A 15753-nucleotide genomic window follows, 5' to 3' on the forward strand; every position below is an offset into this window, starting at 1 on the left:
TCCGCATTCTCCAAAGCAAAATACCAACAAAAATGACCAAAGATGACTAGCTTTTTTCTCTTTGCCATCAATCTTTTGTAAATAGACAATATTATCATGCAGGGTTTAAAGAATCACCATTAGGAATTAACACCATTTATAACTTTACTTCAAACTTGTGAACACTTGTTCAACAATCATTGATGAAAGAAAGCTAACTAATCATAATGCCCGCAAACATCATCAAAATTTACACGGCAAATGTGTCAAAAAGGTGTCAACAATGTCCAAATAAGTGGCTTGTAAAATGTTGCAAGAATTAACAGTAACTCGCCTTTGAATGAGGATCAACAAAGACGGATATCAGATGTCCTGCATGATACTTCTGGGAAACCCCAATATAAGCCAGCAAAACATGTTACATCTCATGACAATGCCATTGTAGCACCAACCAATGTTTCAAGCACAATATCACATCCATCTTGTAGTACAGCAATTGCATTGGTCTCCACACAGAAGACCCCTGATAATAGAATATCAAAAATAGTGCTTCAATTTTCAATTACGTCATTTGCATATATCTCAAAGTCATAAGTAAATATCTCCCTGCCGGTGTACAAATGTATGAGAAACATATTCGTACTTCTTTCAATTCTCTCTGAATATAAAAAACATAGATTTTACTTTTTGAGGTTTTACAAAGCATGTTCAATGTATCATAAGAATGTATTTTTATGTTGACAGTGGCAATACCATTTTTGGTGAGTTTATCATGTTGATGATACAAATGTTTCTAGTTCAAATAATTATACACATTTTTCTTCCAGTTCATATAATATAATTAAAGCAGATGTAGGGTGAATGTACATGTCAAGACCTTTGACAAAAACAACCAACTGACATTAAGAGGGAAACATATGTACATGTATAGTCTTCAACAATAAACAGATGTAAACAAGCTATTATTAACCCTAGTACTGCAGGACCTCACTATATCGATGTACCAAATAAGTGTTGTTTACTGCCGGTCGTCGATATATTAACTACTTCCGGATATTTCATTCATTGCCGGTTGTCGATATGTAGACTTTCTATATATGGTAATGTGTTTCGGTTTTAGCCAATCCGGTTATTTTTGTATTGAGTAAACAACGCGTCAGAGGAAGGAATTCCCTACACAGAACTGTTTTCATTGGCTCTCTATGATGTTCCTTTCTGAAATTAATTCGTGTGGAAAAGACACATCGGCTTTGTGTACATTCGTGGTTTTTATCAATGGAGGTCGTAGAAGAAGTTGCGGACGGTGACGCCTTATCAGAGCTAATAGAGCCGGAAAATCATGACTTTGTTAGAGAAATAATTGTAAATGACGATTCAGGGGGTGAATTTTAAGGGTTTAATAAGGATGACCTCAAATCGCGCCGTTCGAGGACACTTGGATACCAGGTAATCTGGACACACGTGCGCTCCCGTTTGTCAAGGAGAAGTCGCTGAACTTTATTGTTGGGGACAATCCAGATACGATTGATTTTTTTTCGATAATCAATGATGTATTTTTTGACAAATTGGTTGATGAGACAAACAGATACTAGTTCGCTACTGACTTCTTTCAAACCCAGGACGGTCAACATTTGAAACTACGTTTTAAACTATGAGAAATTTCAATCGGGATGACATGTCACGGTTTATTAGAATGATGATTGCCATGGGATTGGTCTAACAGCAAGACCTGCATGACTACTGGACTAAAGACGAACTTTTGGAGACTCCGTTCTTTAGGAAAATTATGCCAAGAAATAAATTTCTACTCATGCTTTCTTTCCTTCATCTGAATAATTTTCGTGGGCAACCTTGAAATGATCTCATTTTCAAGATTAGACCTGTTTATGATCATCTAAGGTCAAACTTTAATAAACTGTACTATTCAAGGGAAAAAATTGGCATTGACGAAGAGATGGTGGTTTGGAGGGAAAATTTGTTCTTTCGTGTTTACATGCCGGACAAGCCAAACAAGTTTGGGGTGAAGCTATTCATGCTTTGCTACTCTTCAAATGGTTATTGCTCTCGTTTGGAGATATACTATGCTACGGACCATAATCCATCAACAAAAGGGAAAATCTATGATCTAGGCATGAGGCTTATGCAGCCCTATCTAAGAAAGGGTCACAAGTTATATGTCGACAACTATTACACATCACCTATCTTTGTCCATGATCTAAGGGAGTTAGAAACAAGGGCTTGCGGCACATTACGTTCTAACAGAAAGAGTGTTTCATATGACATCAAAAATGTGAAGTTAAAGAAGGGAAAAAGTGTTGCAATGACAAATGGGATCCTTCAGCTTTTCAAATGGAAAGACAAACGCGCAGTTCGTGGATAAAATTGAGAATGAAAATGGGGAATGTGTCAAAGAGACAACAACCCGACAAAAGAGCAGAAAACAGCCCAAGGCAACCAATGGGTCTTCAACACAGCGAGAAAATCCTGCACCCAGAGGCGGGCTTCAATTGATATCGTGAGTTTGTCACTACTGGAAGGAATGACAGAGCCACTGGTCTGGCTATTCGGAAGCCAGTCGCTATTATGAGTTTTAACAAATCATGACAGCTGTTAATAGATGTGACCAGATGATCACCTACCCTGCCTTCAAGCGACGGACCTTGAAGTGGTGGAAGAAAATTTTCTTCCATCTTTTGAATTTGGCAACTCTTAATGCCTACCTTTTATATGTTGAATTTTGTCGCAAAAAAAAACTGAAAGCCAGTCTTACAAAGAGTTTTTAGAAGAGATGTTGTTAAGAGTCTAATCAGTGAGACTGCCCCACCTCCCTCAGTTGTACGTGGCGCAGAAAATGCTCATGATATGGACCGCCTAACTGGAAGGTATTTAATAAGCAAAATTGTCAAGAAAAAAGGCTGGAAATCAAAGCCGCATAGGACATGTCCAGTTTGCAATGCTCCTACAGGAAAAAGAAAGACAGCCGGGGATGGGAAAAAGGTTGTAAGATCAAGTTATGAATGTCAAAACTGTGATGTCGGACTGTGTGTTAATCCTTGCTTCGTTTGTGTCATACTTACAAGGACTTCAAGACTGCGCATAGGAGACTTACGCGTTCACAAGATTGACTGATTGATTGTTGGTTGCTTAACGTCCAGTGGCAAATATTTCACCTAAAAATAAATTGATGTGGAGATCCGAGTATCTCCAAGGATGGTTTCAACATCTTGACAAGAAGAGATTGAAAAAGCAGCAAAATAAAAAAGCAGGTGCAGCTCTTAGACCAAGATTTGAAACCAGTGTAGTAAGCTATTCATAAATATGAGGATAGGGACTCAAACTGAAAAATGCTCACTTCATCACCAGTGACACACATGAAGTGAGGAGTGTTTTGAAAAATGCTCACTTCATCACCAGTGACACACATGAAGTGAGGAGTGTTTAATGTGCCCGACTAAAAACATTTTACAAACTTACTGATGAATATAAAACTTTGTCAATTTGTAAAATTGAAATTCAATAATGTCCTGTTTCAATTGGTTTAAATATAATTAAAGAGAACTCTCAATAGAAATAAATATAATTTCACATCTTCTAAATGTAACGTCACAGTATGTAAATTGTACCCACTACCCAAATTGCACCCATTTAGTAAAAATAGCAGCGGAAATCTTCCATGTTTTCTTAGAGACGAAACAATTTGTATTTTTATGATTTGACATACACGTCTTTCAACATAGCTCAAAATATCTAAATATACTCAAAACGTTCAGAGTATATATATCAACAGATAAGTTATTCACTGAAAAAAATAAAATCGACGTCCACTTCGGGCAATGAGCAATTTAAATATGTCATTGGTAAAATTTATTAAAAAGTGACTAGTATTAAGCAAGGACTATTGTCGAATTATTTTAAATATTTGGAGAAATAAATCAAAACATCAGATATTCGATTTTTACGGATGTGATTTTAAGCATGGATGCAATTTGGGTACCCCTCATGACAAAATCATGGATCGTTTGGAGGTCGGTTCAAATCCATAATTCTATAATTCAATATGGATTCAAAATGAAACTGTTGGAACTCTATAGTAAATAAGGATACATCTACAAAATAAACTTATTAAACAGTTAAATTAATGTACTCATTTTGCTAGTTACTTGATGATTAAAACTTTTAAAAAGTATTAGGGTTTTATCTTTAAAGCATAAGCCTAGTGACAGTATGTAACCCATCTTAATTGTCGGTCCTCTTATTTCTTCCCCTATGTGATTGCTCCTCCTCTTGCAGCAAGTTGGCAAACATTTCACAGTCATATCTGAAAAATAGTTTTATAAAGTAACTTTTCTATTGTCATTAAAAATTGTGCACAAATGCAGTTAAAACTGTTTAAATTATTGGGGTTTTTCTCGCAGAAAAATATTAAATAGTTGAAGTCACTAACCCAACATTTCTTACTGCCTGTAAAACAATGCACTTCAAGTTCAATTTCTGATTCTAATTTCCCCGATCTTCATCCCGATCGACCCTTATCACAGGACTGTATTGTTAATTTGTTCTCGTCCTGAACATGCATGAAATATTTGTTACTGGACGTTAAGCAACCAACAATCGATCAGAACCGTCAAATTCGCTTCATTCACACATTCTAAAATAAATAGAATCGGCACATGCATTTTAATATCAATATGTATGATTAATTTAATAGTATTCCAGTTATACAAATTGTTTCAATCTTAAAGGAAATAGGAATATATTGCAAGATATAAATATGCTGTTTCAGTTTAAATTTATTTTAATTTTTAATACATTGTTTCAGTGTTGAATTTATTAGTAAATACGTGATTTTACTGTAAACTTTTGTCTCATTTTTAAAAAAACTACCTTTGAAAAAAAATTTGAATAAGCTCTTGCCGCTATATAGCTTTTTGGTGCTGAAGCGGAGTAAAACAAACAACACACGATCAATCAATGTATATATGGCGCATTTGAAATTAAATGACAAGACGAAAATAGTTTATCGGCTGATGAAAAAAGGGATTGATTAGAAACATAGTTTTGCAATATAAATTTTGTAGAAAGAAAACGATATGAACCTATTATAGGAATACCTTGTGACAGTGTTATTCTTCCAACAGTATATTTTTCAAGATGACAAGTTACACTAGTGTATAATGTCATGAGGAATTGTTGTAGTAGGTCACTTTTACCATAACAAGTGTAAATTATCCTTTGATTAGTTGTGTATGCAAAACACTCTTAGAAGGTTTTTATTGAGGGGGACTTTGAAAAACAATTAGGCATAGCTTTTTTACGGATTAAAAATATCAAAATCACCAAGTGATGGCAAGAAATTACCTAGAGCATGGAAAAAGTACCCTAGTGCAGTTATTCTTCAAGGAAATAGTACCAAGCGATGATAATAGCTCAAAAATAGAAGGGTCATACTTTTTCTAATATATATTATTTTAGTATATATAAATTGTACAAATTATTTAGATGTTTTTCACATCAAACAATGCTGACATGCTGTCATTTTGATCATCACCAGATGAAGATAATTTACCACTGCAATTTTGTTCTAAGAAATGAGTAAATCCTCATTGTCAGATTCTATTTGACTATTTGTAGTTTCGGTTGATGATATGCCATGATTATTTTCAGTTGATAATATGCCATGATTATTTTCATCTGCCAATTATCCTATTTCTTCTTTGTTTCTTCAGGATAAAACCTTTTCAAACTTTTAAAATTGAATGGTCCAATATTTACGAAAATGAATATTTATTACTGTTAAATGTTTTTTTTTAAAAGAAATCAAGGAGTACATTTTATGCAAAATCTGACAGGGCGTGCCTGCGAACTTGTATATCCCGCACAGCCAAGCGGACGCCACACTTTGGGAAGGGGTTTATTGCCGATCTGGAGAAGACAAAGAGAGACCATAATTTCTATTCCCCAATCATCCTTGAGGTATATAAATGAAGAATTTGAATGTATACAGTTGTTAAAAGGAGCAATATGGAAACTGATTACACGGTACCATTAATATATTACATTATTTTAAAATATATACAGTACTTGCAACCTTAGACGTTACTGTTTTAGCGATCAATCAGCGGTCATCGATCAGTCACCGATCAGTCAAGTTAGCGTCAAACTCACGTCACCAATCCGTCAGACTTATAGTAAAAGTTTTTGACTGATCGGACGGATCGGACGGATAGGATCGACCTTTCTGACGGATTGAACTCTAATACGTCACATGATAAACTAATACAAATTACGAAATCTTAGTTTCGTTTCATTTTATTAAATTGGCGACAAGGAAAATACAAAACATTCAAGTACAAATGATCAACATCTTTTTTTATCAATTATTTAGCACAGTTTTAAGAATTTAAAAAGAAAAGAAATATGCATATAAAACTAAATTTAAATATTATTATTAAAGAATGGCCATTTTCGTTTTAATTTAGGTTATATTTTTTCAAACCCGGACATTTCTAAAACGGTGTTGATCGCGATTTTCAGTGATTTTATTATTTTCCGAAAATGCTCTTGAAAATAAAATGAAATGATCATTTATTGCAAATTTTGATGTATTATTTTTAAATATTTTTAGGTATTTTATCCTTATAATCTTAAAATTCTTTAAACAAACTTATCTCGAGGCCATTAGAATAACAAATCACAAATAAAAATAAAAATGCTGCAAATTCTCCTAAAAATAAAAAAATATTGGTAATTTAATACAACGAGAACAACATTATAGTATATTTTTACTGATAGTCTTTTAACTTAATAAAAAATAATCAATCCTAAGCTATAAAAAAGTACAAAAATCCAATGAGGGTCAATAATTTCCATTCAAATAAAGAAATTATTGCATTCTATTTCAACAAAAACAAAAGTTTATGCATATCTATCCTTTTTTATTCACATTTTATTAAAAATTACTTATCTAAAGGCATTTATAATGACTGATAGCAATTGAATTGCACTATTTCTGACATAAAAGAAGAAATATTTGTATTTTTATGCAATGGGAATATTAAATTTAGTATCTGATCCCTTCAATTCAACATATTTTATGAAATGCAACCAATCCTGATGTACAAAAAGTACTGAAATCAAATGCTGATTCATTATTTCTATCAAAATGAAGATATTATTGCATTCATTTTCAACACCAACAAAAGTTTAAGCCTTATTCTACTTACAATATTAAAATTCATATAAAGAAAATAATCTTGAAGCCTTTGAAATAACTAGTTACAAATAACATTGCATTATTTTTTAACAAAACAAGAGAAATTGTAATTAAAAACAATGCGAACAACATTTAAGGATGTTTTCTATGATCTTCTTTTACTTTTATGAAAAACAACCAATACTAAACTATGAAAAGTACAAACATCTAATGACAGTCAATAATTTCCATTCAAATAAAGAAATTATTGCATTCTTGTTCAGCAAAAACAAAAGTTTATGCATATTTATCCTTCATTTATTCACATTTCATTAAAAAATACTTATATAAAGGCATTTATAATGACTGATAGCAATTGACGTTGCATTATTTCTGATAAAAAAAAGAAATATTTGTAAATTTAAGCAATGCGAACTTTACATTTAGAATCTTTTCCCTTAAATTCAACATATTTTATGAAAAACAACAAATCCTGAACCATAAAAAGTACAAAAAGCCATAGGCGTTCAATAATTTCCATTAAAAAAGAGAAATTATTGAATTCTTATTTAAAAAAAACAAAAGTTTATGTATATTTATCCTTAAATTATTCATATCTTATATAACAGTACTTATCTGAATGCATTACTTATGACTGATTGCAATTGACGTTGAATCATTTCTGATATAAAAGAAGAAATATTTGCATTTTTTAAGCAAAGCCAACACAAATTTAGTATCTTTTCCCTGAAATTCAGCATATTTTATGAAAAAAAAATAATCCTGATGTACAACAAGAACCAAAATCAAATGACGGTTCATAATTTCTATCAAAATAAAGAAATTATTGCATTCTTATCTAACAAAAACAAAAGTTTATGCATATTTATCCTTCAATGATTCACATTTTATACCAAATTACTTATCTAAAGGCATTAATAATGACTGATTGCAATTGAAGTTGCATTATTTCTGATATAAAAGAAGAAATATTTGCATATTTAAGCAACACGAACAAAAATTTAGTATATTTTCCCTGAAATTCAGCATATTTTATGAAAAACAACCAATCCTGATGTACAAAATGTACCGAAATCAAATGACGGTTCATAATTTCTATCAAAATAAAGAAATTATTTAATTTGTATTCAACACAAAACCAAAGTTTAAGTAAAATTCTCCTTACATTATCAAAATTCTTACAAAAAAAATCTTATTGGAGAACTTTGAAATAACTAGTTACAAATAACATTGCATTATTTTTTATCAAAAGAAGAAAAATTGGTAATTTTAAACAATGCAAACAACATTTTAGTATATTTTCTCAGATATTATTTTGATTTTATAAAAAACAACCAATCCTGAACCATAAAAAGTACAAAAAACAATAGGCATTCCAATAATTTCCATTAAAAAAGAGAAATTATTGAATTCTTATTTAATAAATTAAAAGTGTATGTATATTTATCCTTAAATTATTCATATCTTATACAAAATTAATTATCTGAATGCATTAATTATGACTGATTGCTATTGACGTGCATTATTTCTGATATAAAAGAAGAAATATTTGTATTTTTATGCAATGGGAATATTAAATTTAGTATCTGATCCCTTCAATTCAACATATTTTATGAAATGCAACCAATCCTGATGTACAAAAAGTACTGAAATCAAATGCTGATTCATTATTTCTATCAAAATGAAGATATTATTGCATTCATTTTCAACACCAACAAAAGTTTAAGCCTTATTCTACTTACAATATTAAAATTCAAATAAAGAAAATAATCTTGAAGCCTTTGAAATAACTAGTTACAAATAACATTGCATTATTTTTTAACAAAACAAGAGAAATTGTAATTTTAAACAATGCGAACAACATTTAAGGATGTTTTCTATGATCTTCTTTTACTTTTATGAAAAACAACCAATACTAAACTATGAAAAGTACAAACATCTAATGACAGTCAATAATTTCCATTCAAATAAAGAAATTATTGCATTCTTGTTCAGCAAAAACAAAAGTTTATGCATATTTATCCTTCATTTATTCACATTTCATTAAAAAATACTTATATAAAGGCATTTATAATGACTGATAGCAATTGACGTTGCATTATTTCTGATATAAAAGAAGAAATATTTGTAAATTTAAGCAATGCAAACTTTACATTTAGAATCTTTTCCCTTAAATTCAACATATTTTATGAAAAACAACAAATCCTGAACCATAAAAAGTACAAAAAGCCATAGGCGTTCAATAATTTCCATTAAAAAAGAGAAATTATTGAATTCTTATTTAAAAAAAACAAAAGTTTATGTATATTTATCCTTAAATTATTCATATCTTATATAAAAGTACTTATCTGAATGCATTACTTATGACTCATTGCAATTGACGTTGAATCATTTCTGATATAAAAGAAGAAATATTTGCATTTTTTAAGCAAAGCCAACACAAATTTAGTATCTTTTCCCTGAAATTCAGCATATTTTATGAAAAAAAAATAATCCTGATGTACAACAAGAACCAAAATCAAATGACGGTTCATAATTTCTATCAAAATAAATATTATTGCATTCTTATCTAACAAAAACAAAAGTTTATGCATATTTATCCTTCAATGATTCACATTTTATACCAAATTACTTATCTAAAGGCATTAATAATTACTGATTGCAATTGAAGTTGCATTATTTCTGATATAAAAGAAAAAATATTTGCATATTTAAGCAACACGAACAAAAATTTAGTATATTTTCCCTGAAATTCAGCATATTTATCCTTAAATTATTCATATCTTATACAAAATTAATTATCTGAATGCATTAATTATGACTGATTGCTATTGACGTGCATTATTTCTGATATAAAAGAAGAAATATTTGTATTTTTATGCAATGGGAATATTAAATTTAGTATCTGATCCCTTCAATTCAACATATTTTATGAAATGCAACCAATCCTGATGTACAAAAAGTACTGAAATCAAATGCTGATTCATTATTTCTATCAAAATGAAGATATTATTGCATTCATTTTCAACACCAACAAAAGTTTAAGCCTTATTCTACTTACAATATTAAAATTCATATAAAGAAAATAATCTTGAAGCCTTTGAAATAACTAGTTACAAATAACATTGCATTATTTTTTAACAAAACAAGAAAAATTGTAATTTTAAACAATGCGAACAACATTTAAGGATGTTTTCTATGATCTTCTTTTACTTTTATGAAAAACAACCAATACTAAACTATGAAAAGTACAAACATCTAATGACAGTCAATAATTTCCATTCAAATAAAGAAATTATTGCATTCTTGTTCAGCAAAAACAAAAGTTTATGCATATTTATCCTTCATTTATTCACATTTCATTAAAAAAATACTTATATAAAGGCATTTATAATGACTGATAGCAATTGACGTTGCATTATTTCTGATATAAAAGAAGAAATATTTGTAAATTTAAGCAATGCGAACTTTACATTTAGAATCTTTTCCCTTAAATTCAACATATTTTATGAAAAACAACAAATCCTGAACCATAAAAAGTACAAAAAGCCATAGGCGTTCAATAATTTCCATTAAAAAAGAGAAATTATTGAATTCTTATTTAAAAAAAACAAAAGTTTATGTATATTTATCCTTAAATTATTCATATCTTATATAAAAGTACTTATCTGAATGCATTACTTATGACTCATTGCAATTGATGTTGAATCATTTCTGATATAAAAGAAGAAATATTTGCATTTTTTAAGCAAAGCCAACACAAATTTAGTATCTTTTCCCTGAAATTCAGCATATTTTATGAAAAAAAAATAATCCTGATGTACAACAAGAACCAAAATCAAATGAAGGTTCATAATTTCTATCAAAATAAAGAAATTATTGCATTCTTATATAACAAAAACAAAAGTTTATGCATATTTATCCTTCAATGATTCACATTTTATACCAAATTACTTATCTAAAGGCATTAATAATGACTGATTGCAATTGAAGTTGCATTATTTCTGATATAAAAGAAGAAATATTTGCATATTTAAGCAACACGAACAAAAATTTAGTATATTTTCCCTGAAATTCAGCATATTTTATGAAAAACAACCAATCCTGATGTACAAAATGTACCGAAATCAAATGACGGTTCATAATTTCTATCAAAATAAAGAAATTATTTAATTTGTATTCAACACAAAACCAAAGTTTAAGTAAAATTCTCCTTACATTATCAAAATTCTTACAAAAAAACTCTTATTGGAGAACTTTGAAATAACTAGTTACAAATAACATTGCATTATTTTTTATCAAAAGAAGAAAAATTGGTAATTTTAAACAATGCAAACAACATTTTAGTATATTTTCTCAGATATTATTTTGATTTTATAAAAAACAACCAATCCTGAACCATAAAAAGTACAAAAAACAATAGGCGTTCCAATAATTTCCATTAAAAAAGAGAAATTATTGAATTCTTATTTAATAAATTAAAAGTGTATGTATATGTATCCTTAAATTATTCATATCTTATACAAAATTAATTATCTGAATGCATTAATTATGACTGATTGCTATTGACGTGCATTATTTCTGATATAAAAGAAGAAATATTTGCATTTTTAAGCAACTCGAACAAAAATTTAGTATCTTTTTCCTGCAATTCAATTCAGCATATTTTATGAAAAACGACCAATTCTGATGTACAAAATAATGAAATGATTGCATCTTTAATCAACACAAATTAAAGTTTAAGTATTTTAATACTTATATATATTTTCTTGAAATTCTATGAAAGAAACTTTTCTTGAGGCCTTTTAAATGACTAATCAGAAATAGCATTGCATTATATGTTATAAGAAGAAGAAATATTGGTAATCTAGAACAGGGACTTTCTATACTAAGTTAGTATAGAAAGTCCCTGTCTAGAACAAAAATTAAAACAACACTCTAAATTAATTAATCCAAACAAAGCTGTATGTCTTTACTGTTCTACTATTTTTATTTTCATCATCTTTCGACAACAAATAGAGTACTTATTTTTAATGATAACATTTTATCGCTTTTTTGTGGTACATAATTAACGAGTAAAGGTGTCTTCGTAGAGGTCCGCGTTCATCGATTGTAAATACAGTGGAGTTCGTTTTACATAAGAATTTTAATTATATACGTATCCGTCCGATCCGTGCATACAATTAATTTACTGATCGATCGCTGACCGTTGTCACGGTAACTCTCACATAGCCTATTTGACGTATCTGACGGATTCTATGGGTCATCGATCACCGATCAGTCAAACATCCGTCACCGATCATTCACCGATCAGTCAAGCTCACGTCAAACAGTAACGCCTAAGGTTGCAAGTACTGTAATTGGTCAAACAGAGACAACTTTAGAAATGCAAATCAAAACGAAAATGTTTGGTTATACCATGTTGAGGTATAACTAAACTCGTATAATTATTCCTTCGACTAACAGAGTTGGGGGATGATACAGCATTTAATTGGTTAATCTGTTTGTCTGTCCGTCTCACCTTGTGAAGGTAAATAACTGTTAGGCATACTGGATTGATATGTCATCAGTATATGCGTCTTTGAAAACAACAAAGGTCCATTAAAAATTGGGTAACCCTGACAGACACAAATTTTGCATTATGATCCAGATCTAATACTAGTACACTGTAAGTCATGCAGCTTTGATATTTTATCAGTAGATATGTCTTGGAAAATATCACAAGATTTGTATAAAAAATAAGTCAGCCTGACCTACATTTCATGCATTACCATGATTGAGTGTCCAGATAAAAAAAAATGGGCGAGGCAATTTGCTGTAGTTGACCAGTTGACCACTACTCTAGCTCCTAGTTTGTATTTCGGTTGACGATAGCGACTGTAGTGAGGGTCTTGTATTAGACAGAACGCCAAACAAGCCACCTTGGTGTGGTGTGGATAGTAAACAAGACTTTAGACTTGTATTGTTACCAAGTTAATCGATATCATCTGAATACATTTGTTTTAAAACACTACATAGAGAACACTAGATATCATAAATCAATCAGTCATCGTTCAACTTTTTAAATCCACTTCTTTATTGAAGATTTGGACATGTGCACAAGATATTGTTTACCTATGTATTGGATTTCGTGCTAAGCAACTATTGATATGCTGTTTGGATAAAAGACTACATTTAGCATTCTTAACGGAAAACTAAGGCCAAGTTCATATGAACATTGGAACTTTATTTCCGTTTATGACATCCAATTAGACCGACTTAGAATTTTCAGTATCACTACAGTAGGCATATGTACAAAACAAAAAAGTTTTCTTCAGAAAATGGATCATATTAAAGAAATACAGGCAGCACTAATGGTGCGTACAAAGTACAAAACAATAGAAAATGGCTGAAATGTCACCTCCGCAAACTTTTATTGAAATTGAACTCACAAATGAATTGATTGTTGGTTGCTTAACATCCATGGGAAATATGACATGCATTTTTAGGAAGAGAACAAGTTAACATTAAATACAATACGTAGGTCCTGTAATAGAATCCGTCCGGCATGAAGGTCGGGGCAATTTGAACTGCCACCTGAAAATGAGGGTATATTGAATAGGGACAGACATATTTTCTTGCAACAAGTCGTCCACGGACTCAAAAAATGTTGCAATGTTTTTTTTACGGACACAGAACGTGGTACTCTCTTGACACGAGAGGCATCGGATTTAACATACCCCTTCTGACTGGACGTGGCTACGAGTTTGTACATCCCGCACAGCCAAACGTACGACCTAAATTGGCAAGGTTTTGCTGCAGGTCGGACGAAAATCAAGAGTGACCATATTTCTATTCACTTGTCACCCTCGAGGAGTAGTTTAGACGAAATATGGTCTCAAATCTCAAAATGAAAAACTGTATGAAGCACTTCCTTGTCATGGATTTTAAACAAGCAATTCAAGCGAGTAGCATATCCGTACAAGATTGACTGACAGACGAAGTTACAGGTATATCTGCCAACCCGGATTTGCCGTTTCATGAGCTCTTTATTGGCGGAGGTTTTGCACTTGACGAAATGTTAGAAGCCTCTGCACATAAGCCGTCAATGAGACACGCAGACATTTCATTGCAAATTAAAAAACTGCTTCCAACTGGCGAAATAGTGATTTTAGAGGTGGCCCAAAAATACATAGTCCGAGTTGTGGTCATACCGGTATGAAAGGTCAAATTGGTGTTAATGTTAAAGTACTATCCATAAGACATGGATTTGGGAAATTACAAATATGATGCAATAGGTAGGATTTTGAAAGGTCAGACAAATCGTATCTGGAAGTCCTGATACCTCACTCCATGACGAGGAATTATTCATTATGGCTATATTGATTTCATTAGACTGAAGGGTAAAATATTAAAGAAGCCCTTCAGGAATTTTATCATGCAGACAACAATAAATTAATTGATATTTTTGATGAACACAAGACTAGAAGACAACCCAATAAGCAGAATCTTCAAAAAAACGTACTTGAATTGGCTATAAAAGAAATCATTTGGAGACATTATTTCCATAAACTAGTATTCAATGTATGTGACATTAAGTCAATGTCTGACATCGATGTCAGTACTACGTCTAGAGTTTCCATTCATTATTTCCCCGACCTTATCATGGACGGCCCCAACTACAAAACCTACCTATTGTATTTATTGTTAATTTGTTCTCGTCCTGGACATGCATGAAATATTTGCCACTGGACGTTAAGCAACCAACAATCAATCAATCAATCAATCAATCCATTCATTATTTTTGAGGGGCAAAAGGAAATATCCAAACAGTTAAAGAAATGTTTAAGGGGACATTGAACTTCTACGATTTGTTACACGTGTGGACGTTATAACCACTACTACTATAACCGTAGAATATAACAAGCTATCGGGATTAAAATCTTTAGCTACTACAAAACTAAACAAATCGCCAAAAACAGCCATCTTTTTTCTGTGTATTTCAATACGTTTGCTTTGGTTCCCTCTTCCCATTGTAAGCGGTTTCGAGTCTTTTTAAGATCTTCAACGACATAATGTACAAATTTTGATTCAGTCTTTCACATGCCAAGGTCTTATTATCTTGCCTTTTTGTTCACTGTATACAAATCTTAGACAGAAATCATTGTTTGGTATGCACTCCTTGGTGTAAAATACCTGGTATGCTTTGGTTGAAACCTACTTCTATTTTACGATCGATTTTGACGAACATTATGTCGGACCTCTTTTAGAATGTCGGGCTCTTTTTCCTAATTATTAAATTCCTTCTTTACATTCATGTTCTATCCAAACTACACACTTCTTGGGCTGCACTGCATGTGCTCTCGTTTATGTTATACGCTCTCCATCTCATACCAGTACTTGCTCCGGACATAATTCTTTATTATTTAAGATTTTACCAAAATATGTCTTTTTATAACTCTTCAGCTTGACTATTTCTCCCTACACAATAATTGATATCTATAAACATTTTCCCCAAAATTTTCGATGAAAACGGGGGACTTAATTAATATTTACCGAAAAATTGAAGCGTTGCAGAATGT

The sequence above is a fragment of the Mytilus californianus genome, unplaced genomic scaffold (genome assembly GCF_021869535.1).
Source record: "Mytilus californianus isolate M0D057914Y unplaced genomic scaffold, xbMytCali1.0.p SCAF_12, whole genome shotgun sequence".
NCBI lineage: Eukaryota > Metazoa > Mollusca > Bivalvia > Mytilida > Mytilidae > Mytilus > Mytilus californianus.